Below are 16,303 nucleotides of genomic sequence, written 5' to 3'. Positions count from 1 at the left end.
GGAAGAAAAAAAAGGCGTGTCTTCTTTCCTTTCAAGACTAATGCCAGTGCAGAGTAGAGATCGGAACACCTAGTTCCATTTTTTTAAATGCTGGAAATGAACTGATTGTGGATCTCTCACCTTCTCATCTAGTTTTGTTCTAGATGGTAATATTATGTAAATCAGTGTCAAATATCTAAAAACTGATCTCACAGAAAAGTGGTGTACTTACCTACATAGTCCTTCAAGAAATATAAAATCATAACACGCGAGTCAAACCAGCCAGATCTTGGCCACACAGCCCAGAAAACCTACAACAGCCAATCCCACATTAGGTTACTAAATTCTACTTCAACTTGCATGCAACATTTTTTTTAGGAGCAGCAGTGGCGTAGGAGGTTAAGAGCTCGTGTATCTAATCTGGAGGAACCGGGTTTGATTCCCAGCTCTGCCGCCTGAGCTGTGGAGGCTTATCTGGGGAATTCGGATTAGCCTGTACACTCCCACACATGCCAGCTGGGTGACCTTGGGCTAGACACAGCTTCTCGGAGCTCTCTCAGCCCCACCTACCTCACAGGGTGTTTGTTGTGAGGGGGGAAGGGCAAGGAGATTGTAAGCCCCTTTGAGTCTCCTGCAGGAGAGAAAGGGGGGATATAAATCTAAACTCTTCTTCTTCTTCTTCTTTTTCAATGGGTTTAATGCGTTTTGACAGCCCAGTCTGGAGGGTTCACCTATTTCTACCACCTATTTTTGGAATATTTGGCTTCTCTAATCCACACTTGGTGAATCAAATCCACCTGTTCAGTACAATGGGTTGCATCCTACCTCTCTGCTCAGCTCAGGAAAGTGCAGTCCATTGGCACAAGGTAAACTCCATGATGGACCAGCTTCCAATGATGGTGAGACACAGCTTTCCAGATAGCAGCCTTATCTGGGAAGACTGATAAGATGATTATGCTTGTGACTGATTACCATGATAGGACATTTGATATACATGGGTGAGAGTGTGGCTCTGTGGTACAGCAGCTGCTTTACATGAGAATGATCTCAGGTCTAAACTCTGGCATTTCACACAACAGGACTTAGGAGAGAATTTCCTCTGCCTGTCAGAGCAGACAATACTGCATTAGATTTATATATGTAAATCTTTCTCCAGTATTTGGATAAGGGTCTTTTTTTTTTGCTTTTCAAAGTATATTCAGACACAAATATATTAACAAAGAAAGTGGTTTAGACTTACTATGTGTGTGTGTTGTTTGATAAACTCGCTCTGTATTTCTATTGGGATTATTACCTCAGTAGAGCTCACCGTTGAAGGCACTGCTCAGATTCTCTTGTGAAACACTGGCTGTTTCCCCAATTTTAAAATGACGTTGGTTTCATCTGGTCCAGGACCTTTTTAGCACGAGGGTCGTGTTCCCTGGGCTTCCCCAAAAGGCGCCGTTTTGAGCAGCGGCAGAATGACCCACGCTGAGGGGGCGCAAGAGCAGCAGAGTCAGGGCTGCTGCGTTGTTGCTGCCCCTGTAGTGGGGAGTGCAGTTGGGCCCCACGCTACTCTGCCAGAGTAGCGCGCAGCAAACAGTGAGTGGGGAAAGGGCCACTGACAGTTTGGAGACACCCTCATCGAGCAGTTTCTCTTTCATTTACTTGACTCCTAAGTCCTGCCTGAAGCAGGCCTCTCAGTATAATCAACCAATACAGCACTACTCCTCATCTTGCTGAGGAAAATAAAATACTAAATCATCATAGTCTGCCTATGGAACGCAGAAATATGATTCTGCCAGCTTTCATTATTGAGTTAACTTGAAAATCTGTCTCTGTACTCTCTCATCTAATTCTTTTCTCTCAGCATCCAGCTGCCAAGGAAAAATTCATCTACACCTTCTTAATGCATCTCAAATGTGGTATTTCCTGGGAACTGTGTTCTACTATTTTGTTCTGGGAGCCATTGGAAATTCCAGACCAAGGACTGACACAGACTACAATAACTATTTTTAAAGTTTGCGTTTTATAACATACCCTCATAAATAAAAACAGCATAAGAAGAGCTCTGAAGGATTAGACCAGTGGTCTATCTAGACATCCCATATCATATGGGTCTGTGTGGGGGGAAAGAGGGTGGGTGATTTTGTGCCCTCCCTCCCGCCGGTGCATCTGGGGTCATTTGACGACCGCCACTCATCTCATGGGCGATACACCTCTGGGGAATAGTGGTATGATATCTGTGTCCACTGAAAATAATTGATACTGGGTTATTTCTAAGAACATAAGAACATAAGAACTAGCCTGTTGGATCAGACTAGAGTCCATCTAATCCAGCACTCTGCTACTTGCAGTGGCCCACCAGGTGCCTTTGGGAGCTCACGTGCAGGATGTGAAAGCAGTGGCCTGAAAGTGCATAGTCCAGCTTAACCTGATTTTATCAGAACTTGGAAATTAAGCATAGTTGTCCATGCTTGGGGGGTGCTTGGATGAGAGACCACAAAAGAAGACTGAGGCTACTATGCAGAGGAAGGCAATGGCAAATCACCTCTGCTGGTCTTGTGCTTGAACACCCCATGGCTCTGGGGTCACCATAAGTCACCTGTAACTTCACATCACACAATTATTATTCTTATTGTATCTGATTCAACCGAGCTATAAAACTGAACTCAAAGCATGCCATTAAGCAATCAATATATCTTAGGGATGTGTTCACATTCCTGTAACTTTTGATAGCTCAGAAAGAGTACTGGTTTTCCTGTGGCTCTTCCTTCTGGTTACTGGCCAGAACCAGGTTTGCCTAGAATTAAAGGTAGACATTTAAGAATAGTTGCAACTCTTTCTGAGATGAAAAAGATACTTTGTGCGTGTAAAGTGTTGTCAAACCATAGACAACTTATGGTGACCTTAGCAAGGGGCTTTTAAGGCAAGTGAGAAGCAAAGATGATTTGTCATTGCCTTCCTCTGAAAAGTCTTCTTTGGTGGTTTCCTTTCCAAGTTCCAACCCTGCTTAGCCTCTGAGATCTGATGAGATCTGGCTATACCATGCCATCTTCCCTATAAAAAATGCAGGATGGGTAAAAATTTCTTCTAACCTTCTTTGTTGAACATTCCAGGATATATTCAGAACAAGGCCAGTAGGTAAACTACCTTACTCAGAACACAGCTGAAATGTCAGCTTTCATTTAATGCTGGGGGGGGGGGGAATGCTTTTAATACAGAAACATTTCTCATACCACAACTTTGTAATTGCTATGATAACGAACAAGGTAGGTTGAAGAAGAGTTTATTTAAACCAGGATTAGTCAACTTCTTCTGCTTGGGGCTGGAACTTAAGAACATAACAACAAGCCAGCTGGATCAGACCAGAGCCCATCTAGTCCAGCTCTCTGCTACTCGCAGTGGCCCACCAGGTGCCTTTGGGAGCTCACATGCAGGATGTGAAAGCAATGGCCTTCTGCGGCTGTTGCTCCCGAGCACCTGGTCTGCTAAGGCATTTGCAATCTCAGATCAAGGAGGATCAAGATTGGTAGCCATAAATCGACTTCTCCATAAATCTATCCAAGCCCCTTTTAAAGCTATCCAGGTTAGTGGCCATCACCACCTCCTGTGGCAGCATATTCCAAACACCAATCACACGTTGCATGAAGGAGTGTTTCCTTTTATTAGTCCTAATTCTTCCCCCCAGCATTTTCAATGTATGCCCTCTGGTTCTAGTATTGTGAGAAAGAGAGAAAAGTTTCTCTCTGTCAACATTTTTTATCCCATGCATAATTTTATGGACTTAAGAACATAAGAACATAAGAACAAGCCAGCTGGATCAGACCAGAGTCCATCTAGTCCAGCTCTCTGCTACTCGCAGTAGCCCACCAGGTGCCTTTGGGAGCTCAATCATATCCCCCCTTCAATCATATCACTTCAATCATATCCCCCCTCAGACGTCTCCTCTCCAAACTAAAGAGTCCCAAACGCTGCAGCCTCTCCTCATAAGGAAGGTGCTCCAATCCTTCAATTATCCTCGTTGCCCTTCTCTGCACTTTTTCTATCTCTTCGATATCCTTTTTGAGATGTGGCGACCAGAACTGAACACAGTACTCCAAGTATGGTCGCAGCACTTCTTTATATAAGGGCATGACAATCTTTGCAGTTTTATTATCAATTCCTTTCCTAATTATCCCCAGCATAGAGTTTGCCTTTTTCACAGCTGCCATGCATTGAGTTGACATTCCCATGGAACTATCAACTAAGACGCCCAAATCCCTTTCCTGGTCTGTGACTGATAGCACTGACCTCTGTAGCGTGTATGTGAGGTTTGGATATTTTGCCCCTATGTGCATCACTTTACATTTTGCTACATTGAACTGCATTTGCCATTTCTTAGCCCAATCACCTAATTTATCAAGGTCTGCTTGGAGCTCTTCGCAATCCTTTGCGGTTTTCACCACCCTACATAATTTGGTATCATCTGCAAACTTGGCCACCACACTACCCACCCGTACTTCCTGGCCAGGTCTGTAACTCCACCAGGGGTGGAGTGAGGGGAAACTGTGCCCAGGGCAGAAGCATGCCCTGCACCCCTGCCACAGCACCACCAGCTCTTGCCCCCGAATGCCCCCACCCTGCCCCCTCCACGGCCCGGCCACACCTCTGCTGCTGTTCCATCTGGGGTGTCGCACTCCCGCCCCATTGGCGCTCCACCCTCATGCATAGTAAATGGGAGAGATGGGATAGGTCTAGACCTGGAAAAGCAGAAGACCCACTAACCAAGAAGGCTTCCTAAGACCTGGTACCCATGTCCAAATCATAATGTATTCAGATAGAGTCCAGAATCTTGTATTCAGATTCTATAGGGTTCCAAAAGTTCCTGTGTAGAGAGAATGGGTCCTAAGAACAATGGTGAAATATGTGCCTGTTATCCAGTGACACAAAGGATGAGAAGGCACACTTTTTCCACCCAGTCCTGGAATACTCTAGTGACTCTCTGCATGCAAGTCCTGTGCATTGTGGGAGAGCTTCTTCCTTCTCTCTTAAGGGGCTCATGAAGCTACTCCATGGCCTCAGCACAGGCAATAATTTTGCACAAAGACTCAGCACCTCTTCAGCCAACCAGCTGCTGAGTGCTCATAAGATTATAATTCAGAATGACAAATTTATTTTATTTATTTTATTTATTATTTGATTTAGTATACCGCCCTATCCCCAAAGGGCTCAGGGCGGTGAACAATATAAAAGCATATATAAACATAAACATATAAAAGTTTAAAATTTTCATTCTAAAACAGTATCCCACAATGCATTGTCATTTGTAACCTAAACCAGTTTTAATTTGCTAACCACATCACTGGCTGGGTTTGTTAAAGCTTGCCACTTTCGGCGCATTGCGGCGTATGGTGGATGAACAACGGCGACGGAAGCTTAGAGATGTTGTCCCCAATCCAGAATTCTTGCTGAACATAAGCATCTTTTCCTCCAAACAGATAGTTGGCACTGTCAGCTTGGACCAGGAGGAAAGTCTAGAATCATTACCTCACCTCTTAAATAGCAATAGTGTTCCCAGCTTCAAGTATTGGCTCAATAGCACACTTCATCAAAAAGCACCAGGCAAGATCCCTGGGAGCTCAAGGTTGGATTCCGAGCGGCGACCCCCACTCTGGACCCTTGGATGAATGTGGACGTTGGAATCAGTGCTGTAGTTTTTTACTTGCCCTAAAGCTTCATCTCTCATTCTGTTAGGAATCAAGAATAATGTATACAGAAAGTACATTTTATCATTTTTGTACTGTGACCAAGTGCAGAAATACCTTCAGGAAATCACGGGAAAGCTCGAAAAGCAGTGCTTTTCCCTGGCTTCTTAAGATTATAATTGAATCAACCACAGTCTATTAAGTACTGTGTGTGGGTAACTGGGGAGGGGGGAGCCTACTTTTAGAGGATCATAATAGATAAATAGACAGATAGAAAGACAGCTAGTAAATCCACACTTATGACAAAGATTACAATAATAGCTGTGCCACTTTAATTATTCTGTCCTCACACCAAAATGTTTGCTCAAAAGCGCACTTGTATATTTGACTACACCAGTTCCTTTTGTAATTCTATTCCATTCCATTACTCTGCCTGGCAAATATTTGTCTTATTTGATTACCATCAGTTATACAGCTCTTCAAGTGCCTAAACGGCTTTATAGTTTTGGATTGCATTCCTGCATTTCTGCTGAGCCTGATGTAGTATTAAACCTTTATCCTTTTACCAAGTGCGCTTCGAGGCAACAGCAAAACAGTGATCAAATTGTGTGTGTGTGTGTTTTAGTGCTATTATTAGTACCAGCCCTATTCAGCACTAGCTAGTCCCCTAAGGGTAGCTGTCTTCAGGGGGGATAGATATTCCCCTGCTCATCCTTCTTTCTTTAACTAGGAGGTCCTTTACTACAGTTGCTGATTGGGTAATCCACTCACCTTTTTCATGCTATTGGCTTGGTCTACACAGGGAGCAGAATGAATTAACGATATTCTGAGGTGGTAGAACAAATGCCCACACTTCAGAATGCAAGTAGGCAATTACTAAATGTTACCCTGGGTAAAAACTCTAAAAGGTATAAGATGAGCTAAAAATATTCCCCCTAATGTTCCTGATTTTGTTTGTTTACTAGCAGGTGGTATTTTCTGCGGAGAAGCCTTAAAAACGTTATCCTCCATCTTCAACCTGAAGTGGTATAATCCATTCCACTACCTCCGGATTCTACCACATCATTCTACTGTATGTAGAGACCAGGCCTAGTGCTCTTGCAGTTGCTGCTCTGAGAGCTTCACCTGCCCACCCCTTTTCTCAAACAAAGTTCCTGCTGGCACCTCCGCTGCTGTTCTATAGAGAGTGGGCGTTTTCTTGTTTTCCTTTTCAAAAGGGCACGTGTCAGCATACAGCACCAAAGTTCAGAGTACATATTTAAAATAATCAGAGAATAACCGGATTTCATTGGGGAGTTGAATATAACTCACTACTAGTGATTCATTGTAGAAAGGATGATGGTATGAAATACAGACAGGTAACAGGGGGGAAAAAGACAGAATTTTGCATTGTCACCAACCTGGTAATGAACACTTGAAGTCAGACCACTGGTCCATGAAGGTCCTTATTGTCAGCTCTGACTGGCAATGGCTCTCCTGAAGGCCTAGGTGAAAGTTTTTCACATCACCTACTACCTGATCCTGTTCATTCTCGAAATTCTGTCTGAGGCCCCAGAATCACTAAGACCACCTTGGACAGCTCTTCCAGATCAGACGTACATACTCAACACACTGAACTATATTCATTTTCTTCCTTTGGAAAACTCAAAACAAATTACTGTTAATCCATTTGATGTGGCAAACTGGAGGAATACCTGCTGCCATTATGAGGTGATCCAGGGGGAAGCAGATACGCTCAATCACTCACCAGTTCAACTTGCGGCCTGTCCACCATTTGCAATGAGCACAGACAAACATTTAATGAATGATTTAGTTATTTTTCACTTTTTATATATATTTGATCGTGCAAAAATAGACGATTGCACATATATAACTACATATTGTTTCCCAACAGCTTCCCTGTGCATTCCTGTCTGCTGTCACTCCTGACTCCTGTTTACAATTTGCCATATAATTTGTCACAGTTCACAACACATACTACACTGTTTGTTAAGAGTGCACAAAACATTAACACTTCCACTGTGACTTTTAGTTGTGTCGTCTCAGTGTCCCTCCCTTATTGCTGCCTGACACATTGACTGTTAAAGACAAAAGTAGGTGAACTATGCAGATCTGGATCAGTTTGCATATCCACATTCTTGCACTGCCTCTCAGGAATTGTAGTTTATTGTCCTATGCACACTTCCATCTCCCATAGTCTCACTGTTGAAATTTGTTAAAACATGGGTGATCCCCATGTTCACCGAATATGTATATTTTGCATTTCAGCACCGCTTCCATACATGCGAACCAGAACCCCGAAAAATCTAGTGGTCATTTTGCATGTAGGGAAGCCATGCCTACATGAAAAATATACACATTGCCCCTGATTGGCCATTTCAATGCACATAGTAGAGCATCACAGGCTGCATCAACTCCTGACATATAAAGTTTCTGGAATATTGGTACACATGGATGAAGTACCTGAAAAGGGTATGGTGGAGAAATGCCCTCCACCCTAGAAATCAAAATGATATTCCAAAAGTAGAGACTGCCCTCTGGCTATGAACTGGAGCCTGAATGCAAATTCTCATAGCAGGCAAAAAGTAGAGGGAGATGAGTCATCAAACCCCAATCACTCAGCACTTCAATGCTTACAGATGCAAACAGATCTGTCCGGAGTGAGACAAAAAGCTGACCATCTAACACTATGCTAAAATGTCACAACTAAAGAATAGAGACTAGGAAAGCAAAAGGGCGTTGTGTGTTTCTGTTGTGTGGGTTAAGTATCATTCAGTTGCTTGCAACTTATGGACACCTAGGAATCGATGACTTCCCAAATGCCCTATCATTAACAGCTTTCCTCAGGTTTTGCAAACGGAGGCTTCCGTGATGGAGTTAATCCATCTCACGCTGAGTCTTCCTTTCCTGCTGCCTTTAAATTTTCCTAGCATTATTCTCTTTCCCATCAAGTCTTGTCTCCTCATAGGCCCTTTCCGCACACGCGCAGAAACGAGCCTCCACTGGCATAATTTATGCCAGTGGAGGCTCGGGGACTGTTTGCATGCTAGTGTGCGAGTGGCCCCCACTTCCCCCCCCCCCGGCCGGAGAGGCAGCTCCGCATGGAGCCACCTCTTGGTCAGCCCCCTCCACTAACCGTCATGTCCAGCGTCACTCTGGAGGGCTGCAGGGACCTGCCCACGCTACCCTCCGACCTCCAGGGGTTGGAGGGCAGCATGGGTGGGTCCCTGCAGCCCTCCAGAGCGACGCTGGACATGAAGGTCAGTGGAGGCGATGGGGAAAGCGACGTCTTCCCAGCAGTGCGGTTTGCACCGCGCCGACGGGAAGACGCCGCTAAGCGGCCCCTTCACGCTGCTCCCGGGCAGCCAGGACGACACTGCTGCGATGCAGCAGCGCCTCCTGTGCGAACAGCAGCCCAGGGATGGCATTTTTGTTGTCCCTGGGCTGCTGTATTTCTCCTGTGCGGAAAGGGCCATAATGTGACCAAAGTACAGTAACCGCTGTTAAGTCCTTAGCTTCTGAGGAGAGTTCAAGTTTGACTTGATCTAGAACCACTGATTTGACTTTTTGATGGTTCATGGTATCTGTAAAACTTGTCTCCTAAAGGGTAGATGGTAGTCATACCCTTTGAGGGCAGGAAGATCAGGAGGAGGAGGATGTTCCTAAGGGGAGAATGCAAATTCTCAGGTTGCAAGGAAGAAGCTCTCTTGCTCTTATTCTTACACTGACTTACACCAGCTCTAGCCTCTATCCTTTACCTAGGGACTCTATCTTGACCGTGTGTCGAGGGACAATGTTGAGAGAATTTTTTAATACTGTAACTTTAAAAGCTACATGCTAATTTAACATTTTTAGGAAAAGTATAGTATTAATATTAAGAGAAATAAATGTTTTTCCTTTTTCTTTATATCATTGCTCAGCCTGATACATGTACAGACCACGTGTACTTTTAAAAAAATGTTTATTAAATGTCTTCATATTTTGAATAAAAGTCTGGTCTCAGTAAAAACACCACACCTAATTCTGACCCAAACTTACCTTCCAAAGAGAGTTAAAGAGGAGGGGCAGTGCAAAGCTGTAGTGAGGGGGAACTGCACCTGGGGTATGTGCGTGCCCTGTGCCCCTGCCATGCCCACCACGCCCCAGAACGCCCACACCACGTGCACACACCGGCACTACGCCACTGGGGCAGTGAGTAAGCTCTCCATTGCTAAGGCATGAATGTGTGACTGATTGTACCAGAGGGAGCCAGTATTAATGAAGAAGGAGATGTGGCAACTAGGCAGAGCCTTTGAAGACTATGCTGATACAAATCATCTAGTAGATGATACAATCTCAGATGTATTGGTGGCAGTAGTTACTAAACAGAAAGAGGTTGCTATCGTCCTGAGTGTATAGGAAAGAGTCACTTCACCAGGTGGAATCTCAGAACAGTCATAGATCTTTTCCAAGCTCTGTACCAAAGAAGAAGGTTGATTAAGACTATTCCATCCCAGGATGTATTTCCATTGAGATTTCACAGAGACCGTGATCACAGACCCAACATGAATCTCAATCCGGATTTATGTTTCAAAATTCAAATTGCTATATTGTGCACGTTTACTTGACAGCAAACACCACGGGACTCAGTGGGACTTGATTCCAAGTCAGCATAACCAAGATTTAGCTCAACAGTTTGTATGTTTAATATCAGCAAAGAACGTGACATGAAAACTGCTACTCCAGCTGCCAACATAGCAAGCTATTTGTTAGCAATTGTGGGATGAGATAAATTTAACTTACAGTATATGCCACCGCTCACACAAGGCAGCCTTCCCTGCAATTTGCTCATTAACAAGCTGGCTAAAAACTCAGTTTGTTTTCCTTCTCGACATTTGCTCCGTTTGGTGTTTGTAATGAGGCAAGACTGGTGAAAACAAAAGGCTTCTATTCACTTCCCAGCAAACCCTGTTAAATGCTCCAATGTTTGCAGCATTACCGCACAGCCCTGCAAACCAGTGTCACAAAGTCGCTTTTCAGAAAACAAAGAAAAACTCATGGGGGGTTGGGGAGCGAAGAAGAATCAAGGAAAGGAACAGTTTGCATTCATCAATAGGGCCATCTCTTTAGCAAGTCAGGCATAAATCAGCCCTGACTTGCTAAAGAGGAGCAGCAGTGGCGTAGTGGTTAAGAGCAGGTGCATTCTAATATAGAGGAACCGGGTTTGATTTCCCGCTCTGCCACCTGAGCTGTGGAGGCTTATCTGGGGAATTCAGATAAGCCTGTGCACTCCCACACACGCCAGCTCGGTGACCTTGGGCTAGTCACAGCTTCTCAGAGCTCTCTCAGCCCCACCCACCTCACAGGGTGTTTGGTGTGAGGGCGGGAAGGGAAAGGAGTTTTTAAGCCCCTTTGAGTCTCCAGCAGGAGAGAAAGGGGGGATATAAATCCAAACTCTCCTCCTCCTCCTCCTCCTCCTCCTCCTCCTCTTCTTCTTCTTCTTTAAAATATGAGACATTATTCTTTAATACAGTGTCTGTCTAAAGTATCAAACTGAACCAGAGAAGGCTGAGAGGCAAATATATAACTAGCGCCAGGGCTTTCACAGTTGTGGAACAGGCTCCCCAAAGAGATCAGGGTCCTGCAAGACTTGATGAGTTTTCGCAGGGCCTGCAAAACGGACCCGTTCCACTAGGCATTTAGCCAGCTGGGCTGAAGTATCATCCATCATCATGGCCTCCAGTGGGTTCTGGGGGGGGGAGAGGGGCTGGGGGGGGGGTTATCGCCATCTGTATTTGTATTTGTTTTAAACTGTTGTATAGCAAGTTTTTAATTACTATTTATATTTTTAAACGTTGTATGTCGCCCTGAGCACTTCGTGGGAGGGTGACTAATAAGTCGAATCAATGAATGAATGAATGAATGAATGAATCAATCAATCAATCAATCAAATCCAATCTTCAAAACCAGTATAAAGTCGTCCCTTCCATATCGCAACTTTCCATAGCGCATTTCGACTGATTGCAGGGCAGTGTTTGACTCGACTCCCTAACATAAGCATGATGAAAAAAGACTCCAGACTCTGCTTTGCCAGCCCAATTCTCTTTCATCCACGCTGCCCAATTGCACGAAAGAACACCATTGCAAAAAGGAATGCTGGAAAAATGTTATGTGGTTTTCCAGATGGTGGGGGGCACCACTCCCCAACCCCCACAATGTGGAAGGGACAACTGTAATTTAAACTAATTTTGTTGTTTAATAAATGAACGAAATATGTATAACCTGTGGAGTAATCCCATTATAAACCCTAGAAGACCAAACACATTTTGACGTATTCTGATGAGATGGGGTGAAGGAAGGTGGCATGCCTTGACCTTGTCAGATCTCAAAGCAGGGTCGGTACTTGGATGGGAAGCCACCAAGGGAGACTCTGAAGAGGAAGGCAAGGGCAAACCACCTCTGCTTCTCACTTGCCTGGAAAGCCCCTTGCTGGAGTCGCCATAAGTTGGCTGCAACTCAACAGCACTTTACTCATAAACAGATGAAATGAGCACCCCCCAAGTTTGCCCCAGAGACGAGGAATGCCACCTACCAAGTGGGAATTGGGGATTCCCTGTAATTATGTCTCATCACTAGACTACACAGTAGTTTGTGTAATAAGTGGCCCTTTGTGAGTGTTTCCTTCATCAAGCAGCTATTCCTTTGTAAAAGACATGGAGAAATCATAAACATGACACACAAAGAGTTAACATTTCAAAAATGCAAATAAATTGCCAATATATTATTGAACTACGTCCAGCCAGTAATTATAGGCTTATTTCTAGACAGGATTATTTCCATAGTATTATCATTCCACTAAATATCAGTGAGGAAAATATGTGTTGGCAAAAACTGGTTTGCAATTTCCATTTAGTAATAACTCAATTAGGTTATTGGTGAGAAGACAGATCTCCAGATTTACAAGAACCATATGCATGCTTTCCAAATCTCTAAAAAGCCTCTCTCTTTTTTTGAGCTTACATAAGCCAAATCACACTAGACGTAGGCTCTGAAAAATCTCAGTTTCCAGCGTACTGGAGGCACTTTACAGGGTTGAAGATCAGCGCACTAGAGACTTTTTCTTATGGTACTTTGTAGTATTTGCTTTATACAGGAACTCCTGCCGCACCGCACACCTGTTCCCTTACATGAGATTCAATTACAGAGAGAAAGTGAGATCTTGCTTCTTTCTGGTGCGTCAGTTAACTTATAGTCATATCTGCATGTTTCTTTTTGGCCCCTCCTGTACATGCAGAATAATGCACTTTCAATCCACTTTCACAATTGTTTGAAAATGGATTTTGCTATCTGCACAGTAAAATCCAGCTGCAAAGTACACTGAAAGTGGATTGAAAGTGAATTATTCTGCATGTGCGGAAAAGGCCTCAGAATGTAAACTGCTCTTGTTTACGCACACACTCACACTACTGCCCCTTGCCTTGAGCTAGGAAGGAGCTGCTTCCTTCCATCTCCGAAGGGTGCTTGAACAATGACATTTCTGAACAAAGAAGGACTACTGAGGTAACATCTACCATTACTTAGATGAATAAGCATATTTTTTTTGCCATAGGCTCTGGTTCATCACCAGATCTGGCATGCCACCTTGTCCATAGGTTAGGCCTATGTATGGCAGCCATACCAAGCTGACAACATGGCTATTTCACTGGCCACTACAGTACTTCCATCCCATCCAAGGAACAGCACTAGGGCATGATGGTTCTGTCCATCTCCTTTCCTCCAGACAGCCTGTATCAAAGTTAGCGGATCCGTAGTGAGGGGAAACTGTGCCTGGGGCACATTTGTGCCCTGTGCCCCTGCCACACCCCCACCCCTGCCACGTCACACCACACCCCTGCCATGCCCACACACTGGCACACGCCCGGTGCAAGAAGCCCCCGCCCCGTCCCCTGGGTGCTACACCATTGATGGTTAGGAAAGTGGACTCAAATCTGGAAGAATGGGGTTGATTCCCCACTCTTCCACATGAGCAGCAGACGCTTATCTGATGAACCAGGTTTGTTTCCCCACTCCTATACATGAAGCCTGCTGGGTGACCTTGGGCTAGTCACAGTTTTATCTCTCTCAACCCCACCTGACTCACAAGGTGTTTGTTGTGAGAGGGGGAAGGGAAGGAGGCTGTGAGTCCCTTTGAGTCTCCTTACAGAAGGCAGAAATGGGGTGTAAAACCAAGAATCTCCTCCTCCTTTTCCATCTCATTCCCCAGACTGCAAGCTGTTGGAAAGTCAACTATGCATCAGGGCCATAACTAGCTATTTTTGCCCCCAAGGTGAGATTTTAATTAATTAATTAATTAATTAATTAATGCCATTAATAATTGTTATCTTGGGTAAAAAGTAAATATTATTTTTTTAAAAAAATAGTAATAAATTTATTTTAGTTATGTGTGGGCATCTCTCTTCCCCTCCGTCCTTGCGAGGTAGGTCAATGCCCCGGTGAACCACCCTTAAAGCAAAGTTGCGCACCAAGGTTTGGGTGTTTGGTGTTTCTTGCCCCCATTCCCTGCCTTTCAATTTATTGTAGTTGTTTTGTTTTGCTAGCTCATATTGTGCTTCCATGACAAATGTGAAAAGACATTTTGCAATGCAAGTGCAGATGGGGGTTTTACAACCAAGTGTGGAATAAACTAGCTCTGCGCTGTCCCAGAACAGAGAGAATTCCACTTGCCCAGCTGTCTTTTAATTTTCTCTGTATCCAGAATACAAACAAATCTGCTGCCTTCTTACTTGGATGCCGAATATCTTGTTACAGGGGGGCTTTGTGGCTGGGGTGAGATTCGTGCCACATATTTACCAGTTCCAGTAGTCGAAGGCTCCCTTATTCTTCAGAGTTCTATTTTGCGAAAGTTATGCTTAAGACACAAAATAGGGTTATGCTCTTGTCCATTCCACTTCATAAGCAACGACTGTATGAGGCTTCAATACAATATCCTTTTGTGTCAAATTCTTGACACAGACGCCTATTCTCATATTTGATGCCATAGGTTTTACTATTTGTGGAAAGATGGATAGCCCTCCTGGTGCAGCTGCCACTTCTGGATCTTCTAACAGGACTGTTGTTCCCAATTTCTGTAGTGAAGTTTGCAACACACCTGTCACTGTGCAGGCTCTTCCTGCTGGGACATGTACAGGCCTTCCCTCCTGCAGCCATACTTCACTTCAAATGTGTTGCTGGGATTCATTTGCCCTCATTAAGAGAAAAAAATGAGGATGGGAGAAGGGGATATTATTTATAAAGTGGACCAGACAACATGAAGATCTGATGCCAATTGTACACAAGACACTAAACAGAGTGCAAACTCAATTCCAGCATTCATCTTCCTTTAAACTTTATGAAGCAGGTCATTACCATATCATTTTCTTTTCCCAGATAGCATTGAGAGAATGGCTTAATCAGTAAGGAAATCGAACTCAGCCCTCTCTTGTGGCTATAAGCATTTTGGTACTCTGGGCAAAACATGAAAATGACACAACCCTGTATAGTCAAAGATGAGAGGCTCAGAGAGTCTTCAACCTAAGCTCCATTTTATTAAGTGGCAGGGCTGTGGCACAGTAGCAGGACATCTGCATTACATGCAGAAAGTCCCAGGTTCAAACCCTGGCATCATCAGTAGAAAGGGGCAGTGAAGAAGAAGAAGAAGAAGAGTTTGGATTTATACCCCACTTTTCTCTCCTGTAAGGAGACTCAAGGTGGCTTACAAACTCTTTTTCCTTCCTCTCCCCACAACAGACACCTTGTGAGGTAGGTGGGGCTGAGTGAGTTCTGAGAGAACTGTGACTACTCAGGAATATGAAAGATCTCTGCCTGAGACCCTGGAGCGTTGCTGCCAGTCAGAGGAGGCAAAATTGAACTTGATAGACCAGTAGTCTACTCAGCAGGAGGCAGCTGTACATGTGTGTTTATTCAATGAGTGCTCTTAGTACTGCAGTCTCAGGAGCTTACTTGTGTAAAATTCAGGCAGCGTTCAGACTCCAGAGATAGCGGAATGGGTAACTGTGCCAAGTGCTGAGTCCCACCCAGTCTCAGAAGATCTGCAGGGAGATTGGATTGAGGTGCATGGAAGATCACACTTGCTGACAGTGGAGAGAAATCCTAGCACAGCTCCTTGCGGCTCACATTGACATGCTACATAACCAGTCCCAACTGGACCCTCTAGATCCCTCATTTGTTACCTCTCTTTGACACTTCCCTCTTTTACCTGTTACCCGACTCTCCTTTATTCTGTACACACTGGACTTCAGTTTTCTTTTCAGCTTGGCTGAAAAGACCACATGCAAGGAACCCCAGCACTGCAGAGGGGAAAGCGTAATATGTCTAACAAATGTAAAATGTCTAACAAATTCATGGCAGCCGAGCTTCTTGAATTTAGCCACTATAGCGAAATGGAATCTCCGTGGAGAGAAGCAGGACAACCAGACGCCAGGGGACAAACAGCAAGGAAAGTCTATCACCTTTCTGGCAGGTTTAGAAATGGTCAGAAGCACTAATTTGACCTGGATCCAGCAAGGCACGTCCTAGGTCCCTTCCATGCTCGGGTGTGTGTGTGTGTGTGTGTGTGTGTGTGTGTGTGTGTGTGTGAGAGAGAGAGAGAGAGAGAGAGAGAGATTAAATTCACAGGCAAA

This window comes from Sphaerodactylus townsendi, linkage group LG02 (assembly GCF_021028975.2).
Source record: "Sphaerodactylus townsendi isolate TG3544 linkage group LG02, MPM_Stown_v2.3, whole genome shotgun sequence".
NCBI classification, from domain to species: domain Eukaryota; kingdom Metazoa; phylum Chordata; class Lepidosauria; order Squamata; family Sphaerodactylidae; genus Sphaerodactylus; species Sphaerodactylus townsendi.
The sequence above is the reverse complement of the archived record's forward strand: the minus strand, read 5'-3'. Positions refer to the sequence as shown.